Genomic DNA, 5,052 nt, shown 5'->3' with positions numbered 1-5,052 from the left:
GCGCGGCTCGGCCTTCCCCGCAGCTCCTCTCCTCCCCCACCCCCACTCGCCTGGCCCAGACTCCCCGGATTTACCGAGGGAAACTGAGGCCCGGAGAGGGGTGGGTGCTGTCAGGGCCGCATACCTCGGCGGGGTGGAGCCAGATGACACCCAAGGCCCTGCTGCCCAGCCCAGGGCCCCCGCGTGGGCAGGGTTGGCAGCTGCATTGATTGAGCACCACTGCTGTCTCCCGGCATGTCGTTCTCCTCACCCCGTCCTAGAGGGAGGAGGGGCTCGGGTCCCTGGGACGCTCTGCGGTGGGGGAGCTCGCAGAGCACCTCCTTGGCTCTCCTGGGAGGCGTGCTCCGTGGGGGGTGCCAGGCAGGAAGCAGCTGCCCCCCATTCCTTCACTCTAACCTGGCAGGGCCCTGCTGCGTGTCTGACTTCACGCTGCACAAACGGGGCGAGAGCATCTGCCCATTGAGCAGGTGGGGAAAGCGAGGCTGTGAGCAGAGGGAACGGCCCAAGGTCGCAGGAGCTAAGTGGCATGGCCAGGGGTCTGACAGTTGTGCCTGGGAGGGGTCCCCGGCCCCCGAAGTGTTCACGCGCACAGACGCCCACAGGAAGTTAGAACTGCTGGGTGTCTGCCCCGAGCTGGTGGCCATGTGACCCTCTGGGCACATGGGCGTTTCCTGAGGTTCTTCAGCGCCCCTGCCCGGCCCCAGCCCAGCGCCCAGGCCGGCTCCGCCCCGGGTCTCTGTTCAAACACAAATTGGGGACAAAGTGACCGGCCCACCGGGACGCTGTACACTGGGATGGGGGGGCAGTAGGGGACAGGCCCCAGGAAGGGCCTTGGTCGGGGGGCCTGGTCTGGAGGGGGCGAGGCAGGGGTTTAGGAAAACCCCAGGCTGGGCTGACGGGTGGACTGCGGGCCCCTGGGGGGAGGGGGCAGGCACACCTCCTCCGCCCTCCCAACGCCCCCTCCAGGGGTGCTCCCAAACCTCGCCTTTTATGGAGAGGAAGTTGGGCCAAGTGGGCCGGGCCTCCGGAGGGGCGGGGTGGGGGCTGGGGCCTGCAGGGCGCTCCGGCCTGGAGCAGCCTGCGCTGGACACCTCCGAGCCGAGCCGGGCACCAGCTTATCTCCATGTGAGCCCTGCGGGCTGGGAGCACCAGATAATAACCACCCAGCCCGGCAGAGGGGCCTGGACCCAGCCACTCAGCCAGCACCTGGCCCTGGCTCCCACCACCCCAGGCTGGCCGCTGGGAATGGGTCTGAGCAGCTCACCTGGGCAGCTACCTGCCTGGGGTCCCAATGGACCCTCCACCCTCGGGTTTGCTCCCGCCAACCTGCGAGAGTTGGACCTCTGTTCTGGCGCCCAGTGTCTGGGCCCAGACTCCCTGCAGAGGAGGCCTCCACCCTCAACTGCCACCAACCCCAGCCCTGGTCACCCAGTGGGAGGAGGGCTGGGAGCCCAGGATTTAGGGCCATCAGGGAGTCCAGAGTCCACCTGGGACCCTGAGGGTCCAGGCCGAGGCCACTGGGCCCCGCTATGCAGGTGGGCACACTGAGGCCAGAGGCAGCAGGGCGGGGCCAGGGTGGGGCGGGAGTCCTGCTCTTCCATGGCGGCCAGTGAGCCCTGGCCCGAGGGCGGGGGACACTGGGATGCTGTCTCAGGTGTTCCCACGGGGACCCCACAAGTGGCCTGCCACAGGCTGTGGTTCTCCCCGTCCCCCCGACATTCCCAGCTCTTACGGAGACGTGGCCTAAGTCTAGAGCCGAGTGTCCCGCGTGGGGCACGGCAGGAGGGCTCAGCTGGTCAGGGTCTGGGAGGGGCGTGCCCGGTGTGTGCTCCCAAAGGTCTCTAGGCCTCTTCTTTCTGCCCCTGACAGACAGCTGCCTCCTGCCCCGCCCAGGCCTGGCCTTGGCCATGGGGAAGGTGGTGGGGGAGCTCCCAGAGGCTGGTGCCAGACCCAGTGCACCCTGGGCCAAGGCGCTGTCCTGATTAAGTCTAGATATGGCCCCTGATGACAGGGAGAGGCCCTGCCCTTTGTCCTTTGCCCTTTGTCCTCTGCTCAGGGGGCTGCTGGGATCAGGGCCAGGAAGTTCAGCTCATCAGCTGATGGGCACACACCCTCCTCCTCCTCCCACACCCTCCCACCCCGCCCCCAAAGCCCACTGTGGGTACCACGGAGGGAGAGGCCACTGGGCCGGAGTCCCCGCTGGGAGCAGGAGCGGCAGCCACCACAGCAGGCCCTTTCCAACCCAGCAGTGACGTGGGGCACTTTTCTGAGCTGACACCCCCCCGTGTTGTCCTCCCGACAGCCCCCCACAGTGTCCCCCCCACTTTACAGGTGAAGAAACCGAGGCCTCCCAGTTACCTGCCCAGAGTCACGGAGATGGCACACCTGCCCCCTCTCGCCATCACCCCTTGGGCAGGCCCCTCACTCCTCAGCCTGACCTGTGATTTGGGGAACCATCAAGGCCCCTGCCTCACGGGACGATTGATGGGGAGTGAGCAAGACAGGCCTGGCCCCTGGAGGCCGTGAAGGGCAGTGGGGCCTGTGGGGGATGGGGACTCAGTACCTCACCTCCAGGGGAGCACAGCCCTGCGTGGGAGTGAGGGAGCCGCACACATCCAGGCAGGTCCCGGCCCCGACTGTCCGCCTGGGTACCCACAACCTTAAAACGGTCTAATGAATGCTGCCTGCCTACCCCTTGGGGTGGCCATGGGGCCGGAATCAAATTCCAGAGCCACCGGAAGGGAAGAGCAGAAAGGGAGGAGCACCAGGCCAGCCCACTGTCCTCACGCGTGGCCGTGGCCGTGGGTATGCGCACGCCTCTGTGTTTCTGTTACAGACTCCTGCTCGGCCGGAGGCAGCGAGGAATTGAACCCGAGGGGGCTGCATCTGCTGCTTTACGTGGAGCCACCTGCTGAAGCATCAGCTTTAGCCCGTCCCGCTCCCCCTCTCCCGGCCTTCAGCCTCTGTAGCTCCCCAGCACCCTGCAGGACAAAGTCCCGGCTCTGGGTGTATGCCAGTCCCCGAGCACACGCCTGCCCCAGGCATTCTGGTTGCCAGCTAATCGCCAGGCTCGCGAAGCACTTTGCCACCTCCTGGCCGGACGCCAAAGCTGTATTGCTGTGGCCCTGCAGCTCCCTGCCCTCGCTGGGCCAGGCAGAGGCTGAGGGGAGGAAGGGCCGGCGGCCAGCTTTGCGGGGAGCAGCACCGAGGTCCTGCAGCTGTCACCTGGGCGGCCTGGTTCCGAGCTCCAGATCCAGTTCCCACCAGTTCCCTGCTGGGTCTTGGGGTGCTCCCAGTGCTGGGTCCCAGAGGCTGGCCCCGTGAGCTTGTGTCTGTGGGTGCCCGGCCTCCAGGAGGGCCTGTCTCTGGAACTTCGGGCTCCAGACCCCAAGCTTAACCAGGTCTGTGAGTCTGGGCTCTGCCATGTCCACCTCAGTGTCCCCATCTGTACAATGGGGCCTGAATTCAAGGCCCGGAACATTCCTCCCAAAGGGTGGGGGCTCGCAGCCCCCCTGAGCTCCTTCCCTCCGGTGTCCGGGGGCTGAGGGCTCCCCTGCCTTATGCCCACCCCACCCCAGCTCACCCACTGGGTTCTTTCTCATCTGGGGCCTCCAGGGGCTCTCCGGGGTGCTGGCCGGAATGAAATGGCGTTGGGCCCAGATCTCCCCACTGAGGTTCCCGCAGACTGTTTCCGAAGTGCGCCATCACCTCAGATGTTTGCAGCTCTCCCGTCACCCCCTCTGTCAACGCCCTCTCTGTGTCTCCTTGCTGGACTCCTATTCAAACGTCAAGGCCCAGCTCGGAAAAAGCCCTCCCCTGGAAAGCCTTGCCGGACCGCAGGCTGCCCCTCCTTCAGGCCAGCCCCTCCACACCCAGGATGTCAGGTTGTGGTCCCGGGACCTCTGGAGCGCGGGGCCGGAGTCTGACCTGTGAGCATGATCAGCCACGGGTGAGTCAGCTGCTGTCAAGACCCGAGGATTTCCGGTGACACTCACCCTCCGCTCCCCTCCTGCCAACACCCGCTGGAAGGTGTGCGCCCTGAGCTGGCCCGCCCCTTCCTCCCTGGCCTATTCCTCATCGGCTTTGGCAGTCGCAGCGCCCGGCTCCTGCCAGGGCCCTGCCACGCCCTGCCGGGACAGGATGCTCACACCCTGGAGACGACGCATCCATTCCTGCCGCCCGTCTCCCTTCTGTACAGAACTAGGTCCCTTCCGTCCCTCCTTCCGTCCGCAGATGGAAGCGGAAAACCTCACTAATGACGCGCCAGGAGTTGGGGATCCCACAGAGAGCAAAACAGATGTGGCCCCGCCCGCCCGCAGAGCATGGAGGGAGAGGAACCCTGTGCCCACACAGGTGCCTCTGATTATCAGATGTGAGCAGTGACAAGTGCGGGAGCCAGGAGAGCCCTGCCCTTGCCTGGGGACCAGGGAGGGCTTCCTGGAGGAGGCGGTGTTTCCCCTGAGCCCTGAAGAGTATGCAGAACTTAAAGCAGCAAAAAGGGTGTGTGGAGGGAGGAGGGTCCATTATGGACCAAGAAGAGCAAGTGAAAGGCCTGAGACAGGCAGGGCTCCGGACCGGCAGGGCCATACTCTCAACCTAGCGACCACCACGGCGTTCGTGGGCAGCTACACGAATTGCCCCAAACTGGCTACTTCCATGTACATTTCCAGCTCCCAGGAGCCCCTCATGCCCTGGCCAGTCACCACTCCCGAGGGCCAGCACTGCCCTGACCAGCGCAGGCCCGCTCCGCTCGGGCTCCTGACGCCCTGAACTTCGAGTCACAGCTGCCCTGCTCTGCGCCTCCTTTGCTCAGCGTTGTGCTCGCGAGGAGATCGGTGAGCTGCGTGGGCCAGCAGCTCATTCCCTCTATGCACGCACCGCTCCCAGCTGCCCCTTCTGCTGCTGGAGTGCCCCTGGGTGCCCTGAGTTCGGGGCTCTGTGAATATGTGGATATTCTACATGAATCCATGCGACCACTCCTGTACGCGCCCATTGGTGGGCACGTGGGCCCATGTTTCTTGGATAAACACCTGCAGTGGGTTACAGTTTCCC

General features: G+C 65.5%; 1 long non-coding RNA gene across 1 annotated transcript in view; it reads right to left on the bottom strand.

The window, feature by feature from the left end:
- Positions 1-3,910, bottom strand: part of LOC106728266 — a 7,231-nt gene extending 3,321 nt beyond the window's left edge. Inside the window, exon 1 of the long non-coding RNA XR_001364546.1 lies at positions 3,584-3,910. This is a non-coding gene — a long non-coding RNA (uncharacterized LOC106728266). The remainder of the gene's footprint in view (positions 1-3,583) is intronic.
- Positions 3,911-5,052: the final 1,142 nt, after the last annotated feature.

The sequence above is a fragment of the Myotis brandtii genome, unplaced genomic scaffold, assembly GCF_000412655.1.
Source record: "Myotis brandtii unplaced genomic scaffold, ASM41265v1 scaffold579, whole genome shotgun sequence".
Taxonomy (NCBI): domain Eukaryota; kingdom Metazoa; phylum Chordata; class Mammalia; order Chiroptera; family Vespertilionidae; genus Myotis; species Myotis brandtii.
This window is presented reverse-complemented; position numbering and strand designations above follow the sequence as displayed.